The 15205-nt window shown below is 36.5% G+C and overlaps 1 protein-coding gene across 5 annotated transcripts in view; it reads left to right on the top strand.

The window, feature by feature from the left end:
- Nucleotides 1–15205, top strand: part of LOC105837333 (T-lymphocyte activation antigen CD86) — a 264759-nt gene that overhangs the window by 169643 nt on the left and 79911 nt on the right. The window lies entirely within an intron of this gene.

Genomic DNA, 15205 nt, shown 5'->3' with positions numbered 1-15205 from the left:
TGGAAATTTTATTATTCCGATTTATAAAATTATGATTTCTTTACAAATAAACTTTTATTGAAAATTGAATATCATTTAAATTGTAATTGAAACCTCGAGATTTCAATATCTAGTTTTCAATGAGAATTATTTGTAGCAATTCTAATCGATATATAAAATTTAAATTTATTTTTCTAATAAATTTTATTAAATTTATTTTTATATAACTGATTTTTCTGATAAAAATGTCGTTACTTTTTTCTTAAAACATAAAATAAGATCACTAATAATTATTACCGTAAAAATTTAATCGTTAATTTAATTGTGAAAATTTAATCGTTAAAATTTGAAAATTTAATCGTTTTCACAATGAGCAATTAAAAGTAGCCAATCACAAAGTAATCAATTAAGCTAATTGCATTAATATAAAATATTTAATTTTGAACGTGTCGCTCTCGCATTACTTTCATCTCGTTGTGCACTTTGCTACACAGTTATCAGGTAATTTCGTATATTTTGTCGATTTGCGAGAAATCGACATGTGTCGCAAGATTGTTGAATACCCATCAATTATTTAAAGACGTTCGAGAGGATGAATTAAATGTGCCTGTGTATGCGCAGCTCTTCTATTGTATGCGAAAGTGACAAGCTGTTTTGTGTTGCTACAATTTCCAATAAATACCAATCACTCTTACGGTAAATAGAGCGTCACAAATAGTTCTCGATTTGTATGCTTTTTCGGGAACGCTGCAGTGCTAACACGCAAAAAATCGCAACATTTCAGAATCATTTGATTAAACAAAGCAATATACTAAATGATTATATCAGACTATGCATTGAAGATTGAGGATTGAAAATTCAAGATTTAAATTTGATCAATATCAAACAATGTCAATTGATTGCGTTCTCATTGAATAAATTCTAATTTTTATTTCATAATCTTTAATCTTCAATGTGTAGTCTTCAATATGTAGTATGAATTTTATGAAACTTGAATGACATGCATTATTTTACAAATTTGAGAATTGTATGAATAGTTATTTTATAGTTAATAATAATATGTGAAATTAGATCGGATATGTGAGTAACACAAATAGGAAGAATAAGTCTGTTTTGTTCAAAGCAAATCCATGATGCCTAACATTTTCTACGTGAATATACATATTCCAGTTTTGTACATTATATGTCAACATTTTGTTAATTTTAAAACGCAATCCTAAATAGGAATAATATAGCATACAAAATAAATTGATAAACAATTTAATAATGACAATAAGGACAATTAAGGATGTATAATTAATACAATCTTAGCAGAAATAACTTATATTATTGAGCAATTTTTGAAAAACTTTAGCATGTATTCAGATTCCAGATTGAAAAATCACTATTAGTTTAAAATTACATAAAATTAAACTTATAAATTACTAAATAAAATGTTTTTGATAATCGTTAATAAGTTTTTACATATTGTTTATGAATAGTTTTAGTTTTTCCATTAAAAACGTTGGATGTAAATACATTTAGACAGCTAACTTGTGACATTTCTAAGCTCATCTACTCCTGTAACCTTATAACTTAGTTTTTAATTAATATCTTTGTGACAATTTTTTAAATTATTTTTCTAATAACGTTGCTAAATTTTTCATTATACCTTTCATCACAAATCAATTTTAATTCATAAGCAGATTTTTATTAGCTTTTTACTTATAAAAGAAAAAAATTTATTTGCATACGAAAGACACAAGTAAATAGAGTTGAATCTTTGCGAGGACAAAAAACTTTAACTTCAATAATTTTTATTGAAGAATTTTAGAAAATAACGTAGATAATTTGAGATTTTAGTTTGATAGGATTCTGATGCATATTTAAAACTTTAATTTAAACTTTTATCTTTTTAATAACTATACGGTAAATTGATTTGAAAGTTTAATATAGTATTAGTTTCGTTTTAAAGAATGTGCTCTATAGTTTGTTAAATAAATTAAAGAATTTTGATTTTGCGATCTTCTTCGAACATCGCCTTAACTATAGTTCGAACTTAAACTTCTCTTCTACTTTTCTTTACATAATTTTTACCTAAAAGGATTTTATAGTTTAACCGAATAAAATTTTCTCAAGCCAAAATGACAGCTGCGGCAATTCTATCAGTATCGCAAAAATATTTTTGTTTAAGAACAATGCTAACTTTAGTGCGATGTACCTTTCTTGAAGCACATCAGAGTGGAGAGAGAGTGCACGGAAACTTTCTCCCGAGCTTAAGATAGGGGGAAGGGAAAAATAAGACGAACTAGGAACTCTCCCGGAGTAGGTTTCCGGAAACGAATATACGCGTCCTGATTCATGCGCCAGCGATTTGAAACTAGTTCATGACGAAGGAAGAGAAACTCCGTTCTTTCTCTTAGGGGAGAGCAAATATAATATAACGTCGAAGCGAGCGCTCGATTCTTGCTTTCACGGATTTTATCGAAGATTTCATAATCTCGTTTGTTTTGCGTTATTGAAGTCGATCATGCATGTCACGTACACTCGCATCATTGATCCCCCAATCCAATTGTCCACTTTGTGATACATTATTCGCGTTATTATTCCAGCGAAAATATCTCAACGATACTCAGAGTAATTTCCCAACGACGTGTATAAAACCGTTATTTTTCGCTAATACAGAAATTGGTGTGTTTACTGATTAATGAAATTATCTCGTGGGGCAAGACATCACACAGCGGGTTAAAAATAGTAATGTGGCGATAGCGGGAAATTAATAATCCGACGATGGCGGTGATGACAGCGGATTGACAGTGTCGTGACAGAGAGAACGTTGCAAACGTTGTGTCACTGTTGCTGGCGTTAGTATCTCGACAGCGTCGGGAAAAATCCTCGATTATCCTCGGGAGGTTAATAGTTTCTCGATAAACCTACGAATCGCCAACATTTTCCGGAATAACACGAAAGACGTGATGTGCTGAGAGCAGCACGGAGGAGAACGTCGATGCGGCGATGCGCACGAACGAGCTGCGCCCGCGGGGAAAATCGCGGATACACGGCGCCGCCGATCCTCATTTGGGTCCTCGCAGCAATCAGCGATGAATCTATTTTTTTTTCTTTTTGGACGCATATTCGCGCCGAAATTTCCCGTCCTCTTGTGTCGTCGACGTATTGTGAAAATTCGTTACTTTGACGTCGCGTAATAAAAAAGAAGTGTACACTTCTGCCTTTACCGCATGTACATACGAAGAGACGCACGAAAGAAAATTATTATTTCATAAAGGCGGGATTTTAAAATTTTAGCTTTATTAAATTTCCTGTTATTTTGATTATTAATAAAATTAAATTGAAAAAGAATTTTCTGATAAAAACAGCGAAAATAATATTCTGATTAAGTTAACAAAACTAAATATTTTTGTAATATTTAAACAGAATTTTTGATTATTATGATTAAATTTTTTATGATATAGCAAGAAAATTTGATAGACTTAATTATATAAGGATTTGATTTGTATTTTCTAATTGTCTGTGAAACATCTATAATTACAATAGTACGCGACAGTAATTTAAAAAAAACCACTCAAAATAGGATAAAGAGCACAGGCATTATGAGATTTTTTACTGCGATATTTGTATCAAATAATTCATCTCTCTTGAACATGAGTTCCCCAATTTGGGTTGAAAGTAAATAAGAGAGAGATGTATTTGATATCATAGTTTTTAATTTCGTACAAAAATTGAGGGATCTTATAATTCTTAAAAATTATATGTACCAAAGAAATATACCTAATAGCATCTGAGATATTATCGGATATGTCAAAACTTGTGTCTCCTCTAGTGTCATTATGTGCTAATTGCTATTATATGCTGATTCTAAATAAATTTAGTATTATTAACATGAAATTCTAGTAGAGAGAACATGAATGAATTAATCATATCATGTAGTAATTCTTACAAAAATTCTTTCTGATTCATTTATTTTCCAGTAGATATAACGTTTGAAAATTTAAAAAATAATGATATCAGATTCTTTTTCCAGTGAAATTAAATACAATTCATAATTTTCACGTGCAATTTCTAACTCTAATGGGTAGACTTAGTGTGCTTTCCAACAAGACGCAGTGTAACACAGTGTTCACTAGTGTGAGTGAGACACACTGATATGTTCTTTCTCATAATGCTTGCTGGAAAGCACACTTACTGTTTGTGATATAGTTTTGATTGCGAAATGTTAAAATAGAGAACCTATCTGTGAAAACTGCTGAGGGCAGAAGTCCCGTTTGTATCTGGAGCATCACCTGGCGCCGTCGTAAGCGGATACAGGCACGAATATCGTTTACGTGAAAGTGGGAGTTCGTTTGATTGCTTCGGTCGAACGAAACGTCTCCTAAGGGATATCGGATTGTCGTTGATGCTAGGAGATTTAATCCAAATACCTTGAATACGTCGCAGTTCACATATAAAGCGGGAGTGAACGTTGATACCAGCTGCGAACAAAATTTTACAAATGATGTAATTGTTACTAACAACGTTACATTTAATGTATTAAGCGTTACTTACAGCAACAGTGAAAGTATCAATATGGACAAAATGTCCCATAATTATCGTATACTACTTTATAATGAATTAATTAAAAATGATTACATATAAAGATTAAAATTGAAAATATTTTTATACGAAAATATGCTTGTTACAATAATGTTTGAATTGCAAACATCAAAATTTGTCTAATAAAACCATCAAAAATTATTAAAATAAAATACGTTTTATTTATTAGATTTAATATGCGACAATTCGTCTAATTAATTTTTTGAAATTGAAAAATGTGTATCAAAAATTCGACTTTTACTTTCTAGTACATTAAACACATCATGACAACAAAGCCTGCTATCTTAACCCGGTACTTGTTGTTATAATACGCTGTATATGCATATTTACACAATGGCTATTTACACAATGGCTTACAAATTGTATATACCGCAAAGTCACGATGTTATCATTCATGTGCCGACGCTCGAGCAAGCATACAGGTTGCGTTGCATACTGTTTCTTCGTCCTCCCTCAAAATACGGTAGTTTTCTTTAAACAATAGTTCTTCTGGATATATCCTTCCGGACAATTAAATAATCGCACGATTAACGACTTGAAACATATTGAAGCGACAATTACTTGTCAAAGAAACATTTCGCGCCATTTTATTTAGCGTAAAATTCGGAGTATTAGGGGATTTAAATTGTTGCTTTATTTGTGATTTCTATAGATGATAAACATTGTTTTAAAGATACTCGGGCGTGAATACATGTCACATCGCGCTTTTAACTTCTCGTCAATTTAAAGGTAATTTACGACTGTTTCTTGATCGAGAGCACGAAGTATAATATACACGTAAGCGCAATTACGGACTTGAGCGTGCAAACTCTACAATTGTTCAACTTTGCTAATTCAAAAGGTATTGTAACTCCCACATTTTCGTATCAAGATTCTCGATTCCAATAAATCCTTAATCCTACCAGAATGTATTGTTATATGATATATGATATCGTATAACGCTTATTATACTAGCGTTATTGGATTTTCTAACAGCAATTCTGTTAGTGCCTCATTATTTACATGTTTTATAGTATTTTGAACTAATTTTTCTCTTTTTTACTTTCAATCTCTACATAATGTTGTATATTTGTAATAAAGAATATTATTATTATTGTAGCTTGTATGAAATTAATTTGAAATTTTACTTCTAAAAAATAAATAAAAAGTTTGGTATTTAATTTTCAATATGAATATTTCAACATGACAAAGTTTGATACACAGCCTTGGTTTCGATATTCATTACACGCTGTTTTGTTATGTAAAAAAAATATCACAAGTAATATTACGAGCCAGTCTGCATGCGTATCATAGAATTATTCGGACGTTATTTTTATATAAAGGACTAATAATAGTCAACCCAACTAATATTAATTATACAAATTAATTAACTGTTACAATTATAACGATAAAGAGGTATATTTTGAAAGATACTAAGGCAGCGACATACGATTGAATAACGGGAAGCCATGATGTTTATTAACATTTCGTGTATTTTATCGGATTTCGCGTCGTGCGTAGTTAACCGGAAGTGTTGTGCAAAATGTCGTGCGATCGTTCTGGTGTGATTAATGTGCGCGTGATCGTAATTAATTTCGCGAAGGTGTGAGTGCAGTGAAGGGAAAATGAAAACCTGGGAGATATCAAGTAATAGCGAAACGCGGAATAAGTTTAAACTAAATATATATATATATAATTTATTTGTTGAATTAATTGTGTGTTCTTCTCTATCTATAAATTATTAAATTGAATAATACTCTACATAGGAATTTAAAAGTTGCAAATTTTAACATACAATTTTAACATGGACAAAAATAATTCTTCTGAATTACTGTATTATTATTTTAATAATTATTTTTAACGTTTTCGCTTTCGGAGAGAACATTTATCTTTCAATATTTCAAGGTACGCGCAATAATTTTGTTTTAAACATTAATGATTTTTGGATATATTAACAACAAATTGTAATTACACTATTGCAAGTATCGGCAAGTGCTAAATTATCTTTTATTAAACATTTAAAACAAATTTATGAAAATATAGATAGATATATTTGAATTTAATGTGTAATAATTTAGATTTTCGTAATCATTCAACAATTTGAAAACAAACTTCAGTGAAAATTGTTTATAATCTTTATATTTTTGTGTCAGAATTTTTAATTGTAACAGCAATATTAAAAATTCGTCATTAAATCTTTATACAGCTGGAAGACTCTGTATGTACTACGAATCATTAATTATATTGAATCTCCTTGGTTTTAAAAAGGTGAGGTATTGCCAGGTGAGGTATTTCCTTATCAAAATTTATACAACTCTAGATTTATTCGCCGTTACGGTCGCAACAGCTAACGAAAATATAACGGAAAGTTCATCTCGGGGGATGTTATAAACTGCGAAACTTCGAAGGTCGGCTGTCATATCGGTCGTTTGTCACCTCTTACGTGGTATATACGAGGTGCGAATAAGATACCTATATGTGTCTGGCAAGTTTTCGCGGTTGAGTTAGGATGAAGAGGCGGCGGCGCGCGGTGTTCCCGACGGTGCGTATAGAAAAATCGTGTCGGCGGGAAATATTTTGATGCGACGCTGCACATACGTGAGAGTCGCAGAGCCGCAATATCATGCGACGATGGGAAACACGCGATTCGCCATCGTAACCGGGTATTGGAATCGCAATGGCACGAAGAAAAAAAAAAATCCCGCCTTCCCGAGCTTCATATTGTATTTGGTCCGCCGAGCCGCGCACGCTGACTACACGTCGGCGGTATCATCCCGGTGAAAGGAGAGCTTACTGCAATTGCTTTAGGTAGCGGGCCGGGGCACTCTCCTAACGGCTAAGCCATTTTCTTGAACGACGGCGGGAGTCGGTTCGGCGGGTATTCTGGACAGCAGAGATCCCCGAATGTCGAAATGTTCGAGCGGACGACTCCATTTTCAGGCGGAACGTAATTCGACTCCTCCTTCGCGAAAAGACGTGCGAGAGGTGTTTAGATTTCCCAAATACTCTCGAGCGAGAAAGCACATACACGCACGACGCACTTACGGTCGATATGACTTTTGCGGCTATTAAATTGAATTCGGATAAGCCGAACTGTGCAACATTATATTTTAGTTTCCACTGGCAGCGTTTCCCGTTGAACCGAACAAGATTCTAACGTTATTTGCGATGGATATTTCAACGACCCTTCGGACCCCGTTAATGTTACGAGATGGATTATGTTTATGATGGACGATACCGCGCGTAAATGCACCGGTTACGTGTCTATCACGTGACGTTGCAACGACGCATAATCCTTAATGGCGAGTGCAGTCCCTTACCGTCGGATATTACCGCCTGGCAAGAAAACGGGCCAGTCGAAGGTACAATCGACGCTAAGTAACCGATTAATTATTCACGACGAGTAATTAGACGCTGGCCGGCGTACTGTTGGCTTTCACTGGTGCAATTCAATTTATCACGAATCAATATCCGCGGCGTATAAACTTAATGGCTTCCCATGCACTTCCGATGCACGAGCCGCCCCGAGGCCGGGTCAAGGGGTCGGCTATCCGCAACACCACCGTCATAAACGTAGACACGCTGACTCCGCGTCTTGCGCCAGAAACTTGCTCGCTGCGGCCGACGGCGGCATTGTAGAATCTTAATGGAGTAACGACTTCCCTCGACCGGAACGAGGCGCGCGTGCGTTTCGCTCAACACACACGCACGCTCACACATACACGAACCTTGCCCCTATAGCGCGTGCTGCTCTAAATTCGGATCGATGATCGCGATGACGGCGTGTGCCGCGCCCTTCCCAGAAACGCGTCGCGGATCTACGACTTCGTGGCGGAACACATATTAGGGGTGATACGTCGGAATTCTGCCTCGGCAACGTGGCTCGGCAACACGCGAAGTTTATTGTTCGCCGGAAGTTCGGCTGGTGAGACGCGCGCGCCCCACTGGGTCGCGAAGTCAAACGCGATTAAATTTAACGCCGGCCGGGCCCGGTATTTAAACACACGAGTTTATGCATATTGTTGCGAATCAGAAACCAGGATTCCTGTGCGATTTAATTCTGAGCGGGATTAAAGAAAAATTAGGGAAAAAGAAAAAGAGACTATGCGTGTGTGTGCGCGCGCGCGTGTGTGTGTGTGTGTTTCGCACGTGACGGTTCCCATTTCGTACTAGATGAGATCAGATATGTTATATCTCATCGGGTCGATCACGTCGGCATCCTTTGCCAGATTTTCCAATTGTCCTTGCCAGGGCGCGACAAACGCGCAGGGGGGGGGGGGAGACAAACACAGATATCGATGTCTTCTTAAAAGACAAACGATATCTTCGAGCGATAAGGGAGCCAATCTGGATTCGACCGGAATTCGACGGTGGAATTCGAGCCCATTTCACCTTCCCGTCGAAGCGTAATCCGAAGTTCCTCTCTGTGGACGAGAGTGCAGAAACTTTCGATCTCGAGACATTCAAGTTCCGCCCGTGGCGCGAGTTTCTTCCTCGGGATGACTTTAAATGGCCGGGATCTGTTAACGACTAAACGGTTTACGACAGATACGCGTCCCGAATTCCATGCTCCCGCGATAGGATAACGAAATTACATGTAATGAAATCTTGCATAAAACTTATGACATGCAATTATGCACCGAGGGAAAAGAGTGGCTGCAGTTGTTATAATTTAATTATGATTTATTTTGATGTATAGTTGTTTTAATTATGCAAATTATTAATATAAAAATGTATAATTATTCTTAAATTAAAATTAGAAGTATTGAAAGATGAAATATTAATATTATATTATACATTTAGCATGACAAAATTTTAAATAAAGAATGCCTTTGAAATATTTATACCTCAAGTTAGGATTTATATAATATTTTTGACAAATATTATTTTTGAAAAACTACAGCGTTATGGCAAATTATCGTAGCGTAATTACTGCGAAATTTTCGTCAATTTGATGCTATTATTATGCAATGTTCTCTCAATTTGCCCATCGGCAGTGCATTTCTGTCGTATCGTTATAACACTGTTGATAAAAATTACATTCGATAATTATTTTGTTGACAACGAAGTTAATAAAATTTTAAAATTTTGAAAAGATTATAAATTTTTCACCGCAAAAAGGTTTCAAATGATTATAGGTCTGTTAACTTATAACTCAATAGCTTTCATAGAATTATATTACTTCACGAGCTATATTGTTGCTATTGTTGGCACTACTATTGTATTGTCGTGGGACGTAATAATCTTTTCGTCTAACCATTCGGAATTTGTACGTTGTTTCGTTACGTGAGCATTTTCGAAAGAAGTCATTACGTCTCTGGATCTACATGTTGAAATTATACGGCTAAATCGTTATGTTTACGTGTCAGTGATAATCGAGAATGGCAGCACGTCGCTTTTCTTCGTGATAATGTCGCACGTTCTGACGACCACGAAGAAAGCGCATATGCGTCCTCGAGCCTATGCATTTAGAGTGCATGCACTCGGTGGAAACGTCAGGCGGATGGACCATCCAGCGCTATTTTTCTCGTGTAGTCAACTGTCGAGTTGCATTTGCGGCTCGACGACTCTCGACTTTCACCGTCCCGGAAGAAGAGACGCGCCACGAAGTGTATTTCGAAAATTTCGGAAAAACCTCTTCGCGGTACCCGGAAATCAAATCACAGAGGGGTAGGGGAGACGGAGGGATAACGAGGCCACGAGTTTCTCCTGTGGAGGGAAAACGTCGTGAATGCACTCGCGATCGATAGGGTAGGGTAGAAGCGAGACGAATGCGCGAAAGGTCGGTGGAATCAGAGAGGAAGACAATAGAAAATCGTGGAGAGAGAAAGAGAGAGAGAGAGAGAGAGAAGATGAGTGGCGAAAATAAAAGTGTCGACGATAGGTAGGCTCTCGCCGAGTACTCGAAGTCGTCGTTCTACCCTCCGGCCTCCCTCATTCATTCGGGGGAATGTTTCATGGAAATTGCTTCCGCCGCCGACGCGTCTGCTCTTTACGCCCCCGCGACGCTCTGCCCTGAATTTGCATCGTGACTTTATTTCGCGAGGAAGCGGCCCGTATCTCACGCTTTAACAAGCGCTCGCCGTTTTCTACGTCGTCGCGACGAAGGGGGGAGGGGTTGAGCAGGAGAGGGCCGATGAGGCTATTCGTGCCGACGAGCAGACTGTAAAACAGCCGGAATAATTCGCCCGGCAACTTCGTTAACGCGCGATCGCCCTTTCCATCCTCCGAGCGATCGGCGAGCTCCTTCCGCGGCTTAATGACGCTTATTTATTCTTTATTGAACCCGTATACCTCCTCGCGGACGACGTTAAGGCGAAGAAGAGACGACGACTGATATTACGGAAGGCTCCGCTTTTTATGGGTTTCGGCACGGAACGCTCGTATTAATAGCATGCAGCATTTTTCATATTAATGCCTTTGCTTAGCTTTTTCAATATAGTATCTCGTTATCGTGAAGAAAAAAGAAGGAGGCGTGTCCATAATAATGAAGTATGAAAAATTATATCCGCAACGCGTGCGCCAAATTGAATAACTTAAATTTCGTAAAGCTCTTTGAACGTGTTAAAGCTATAAAACTATAATTTTTACTTCAAATTATAAAGCACAAGTGCCAAAAAAATTGGACGGAAGAATACCTACATTTTGATTCAATTTCGCGTTAGCCGATTAACGAATCACATAATAGAGAAGATTTTTTAATCGAATGTTTCCAGCAATTTATTTATGTGTATCTGATCGATATGCATGTGTGTTTTTCCACTTGTTATCCGGTATTCCATTAATGAAATGACTACTCATTAATCGGCGTGTCGCTGAACGAGAACGCGCCATATAATTATCAGTAATCCGATGTGGATAGATAAATCATGTTTTAATAAAGCATGCGCAATTAAATCAATTCGGAGCTATGCATGCAACTGAACTATCGCTGAATTGTATCTTAGATAATATTAATATTAATGTGAAGCCTTTAAAATTTCAAATTACGCAATTTAAGATTCTTATTTCGCAATTAGTACATACACAGTAGAAAATATTTGTTTTTATATTGAAAACAGTTTGTTTTGTATTAAATGTTCTACCGAGTGTTAATTTAACGTAATATAATTATATTATTTAAATATTTTGATAAATTGATATCAACGTTTCTCAATGTCAAAATAATACAATTTATGAGTAAATACTTAACAAAGAAATAATTAAATTTTGAAACATAATAATTGAATAAAACGTATGTGTCAACCCATTACAGTTTTATTGAAGAAACATGTTTCTACAATTTATTTCCATCAATCGTATCAAAACGTTATATTTTTCTTATATTAATTTAACACGTGAATGAATATTTTAGAAAGTAACATGAATATTATTTAAAAAATTAATACAAAACACTGAAAGAGAGAAATTAAATCTAATTATTTAAAAAATTAGTACAAAAACACTGAAAGAAAGAGAGAGAGAGAGAGAGGGGGGGGGAGAGAAAGTAATTAAAAGATTAAAAAACAGCATTAGAAAAAATCGCGGGCGGCTATAATTGGCTCCCGCATTGAGAATCGCGCGTTGTTCTTCGCAATAAAAATCTCGCGAATTTCGTACACTTGCGGACGTTCTGCAGCTGCACTACGATTTCACGGCACGGAATGCTCGTGCGTTTTAACGAATTCGCGGAAGCAGGACGGCATAGAATATTTCCACTGGACGAGGAGAGCGTATACTGCCGCCTCTCTCTCTCTCTCTCTCTCTCTCTCTCTCTCTCTTTCTCTCGTTAGAGCTTGCCGTTGTTTCCCAATGAACCATCCGCTCGGCATTCGAGAGAGCGACGTGTGTAAGATGGAAACGGGCGGGACAATTAGGCGCGGCCGCGTGTAGAGAGCGCAGGATGGGCCGCGCGCGTGTGCATCTCCCTTGCGTGATTCCCGTTGATAACGCCGACGAAATTTCCCCTGTCGAGCGAGCGAGCGAGCGAGCGAGCGCGTCATTCTTTTGAAAAGAAACGGGGCTCCGCTTTGTGCCGAAAGGCCGGCCTTGTGCCATATCCGTATCTTCGCGCGCCCGTGTTTCCCTCGCTAATGAAGCTGTCCCGGCCGCATCGGAACTTCACCGGCGCTCGTTCTCGATTTTAACGCGCTTTGACTACTAACGGCTCTTCTTTTATCATCGCGCGTTTCGAGACCGACGAAGACACTTTGCGGCCGCACCTCTCTTTGATCTCGAAGAGTGATTCTTCTCTCTCTCTCTCTCTCTCTCTCTCTCTCTCTCTCTCTCTCTCTCTCTCTCTCTCTCTCTCTCTCTCTCTCTCTCTCTCTCTCTCTCTCTTTTCTGTGTGTGTGTATGTGTGTGCGTGCGCGCGCGGTGTTGTAAAAAAAAAATGTATAATTTTATATCGTAATAAGATGCTCAAAAGTTATATCTCTTAAAGTGTCTGACATACCATTGACTCATATCACTGCTCTGCATCAAGTTGGTTTAGAGGTATTATTTCAACTCGTACGACTGCACTAAAGCATTCTCGTAAAAAAAAGATACGCGTGTTTCTCAATTCATGCCATTCTACAACATATACGGCGAAAAGCTCAATGAACTTTGCGAAAAGTTTTTCCCCAACGCCGTTTTCTCGAAGCACGTTTCTCTCGTAAATGAAAGAAAAAGGACGATGGGTGTACAATCCTCGTTTTCGATATAATTGCGCGATATGCGAGAGTCGAGTTGCATAAAATATACGTAAACACGCGTTTCGAAGAAATGCGCCGATAAACAAAGAGATTGGTGGAGAGTAGGTAAAAAAATACGTGTTCGAATTAATGATGCTAGTCGGAGTGGCGGAATCTACCATCTGGTATGTGCACTTTACGAGCGCACGCAATCGCGCGGCGTCACGTGTCACGCATCGTGCGGTTAAAAAGAGAAACTCGCGTATGCGCGCGCGAAATGATTCATTATACCGCGATTACACCCGCCGCCTTGCAAATGTATCCCCGCGTCGCTCGTCGGGAGGGTGTGTGTACACACGAGTTACTTAGTGAGTGCTTCGAAATCGATGGAAATGCGTTCGGAAGGCGTGCCGTTGAAACAGTATCTCGTCGCTCCGCGGCGAATTCTATGGCGATATTTGTATGTACCGCGGTCGGAAGGATTTATTTCCAGGTCAACGCATGCGAAAAGACAGTTTAAAGGCCGGTTTTGACTTCAGTCGGTTTAACGGCATTGTGCAGGTGTTGGCACGCTAAAATCGCGCGCGCTTCAAAATATCCCCAATAATTCTATTATTACTTCACGCTGGAAACACGTATGGGGATGATAATCTAAACATCAGCTAATTCCCTTTTGACGGAATAATTTAATTCGTTGATACTTGATGATATTCGGTAGCGAGATGATCCTGAATGCGCGGAGGCGATATTACGATAAAATAATCCCTTCGAGGCTGCATAACTTTAGAAATATGGAAGTTTGATGGTTCATAAAAATGCGACGGTAATCCCGCGACAGGGAATGTACTTGCGCGATATGAGCCTCGCGCAGCGAGAAGTTCGTTCGCCGAGCTTAATTACCGCAAGAGAGTCAGGTCGGATCACAGGGGAGTGCGCAGGATAATAAGAAAGTTCGTTGTTAAAGTCCCAATAGGCAGTCGTGTCTCGTCCTGGGAGAGACGGGTGAAAAATTTATCAGTCGAGATATGCTAATGTTTGACGTAACTAGAGACAGGATGACCCATTAGTAATGTCGTCAATGCCGGTTCGTTGGTTTTAAGGAAACCATTAAGAAGAGCAAATATTGCAATAGTAGCGGAAATATGTTAAAATGTATCATGGTGTAAATTGACGACCGTTGTTTTTGACGTTGAAGAATGTATTAAACTTATATTTAAAAATGTGTTAATATTTATACTTGTAAAATTATGTTTATATAAAATACGCTGTTTTTATTAAATAATACATTGTTAAAGTTTTATTTATTATTTTTTATTATTATAATACTAAAAGATATTTTTTAAAAATAATAACAAATTATTAATTATTTGAAGAAATACTTTAGATATTTAAAATATTTTAAGAAAAATTTTATTTTGCGATTCAGAGTTTAATTGTTCTGTAAATAAATAAACAAATAAATTTTGCTTTATTTACACAGAACGACTAATCTCTTTATCGCAATTTTACATAAACTGTCTTAAATACTTAAAATATTTATAAAAAAAATTATATTAAAAAAATTAAGATTTTGTTATTATTTATTAATATACATTTCTGTTTGATTTTATTTCTACTTTTTATTAAAATAATTTTCAATTTAGATAGAATATCATTGTTAAACTTTTTTTATTACTTTTTTTAAATGCAATATAGAACGATCTGTCATTTTTTATTATTTTAAAATTAAATCTTGAAAAAATACATTTTAATAATTACAAATAAAAGATAATGCTTTTACACAGTTATTGCGTGTATGTGTATGTACTTAAAAATAAACATTTTTTGATACCTGACACATACGTACATACATGTATAATAAATAATGAAACAAGTATATTAAAAAATTGTGGTTAAAACATGTTTAACTAAAATTCTAACGACGTAAAAATCGTGGTTTGATTGACATGAGAAATGAGATCATTTAAATAGCTGAATTACATTAGTTTTAAAATTAAATTGGT

Source organism: Monomorium pharaonis, chromosome 11, assembly GCF_013373865.1.
Source record: "Monomorium pharaonis isolate MP-MQ-018 chromosome 11, ASM1337386v2, whole genome shotgun sequence".
In the NCBI taxonomy this organism is placed as follows: Eukaryota; Metazoa; Arthropoda; class Insecta; order Hymenoptera; family Formicidae; genus Monomorium; species Monomorium pharaonis.
This window is presented reverse-complemented; position numbering and strand designations above follow the sequence as displayed.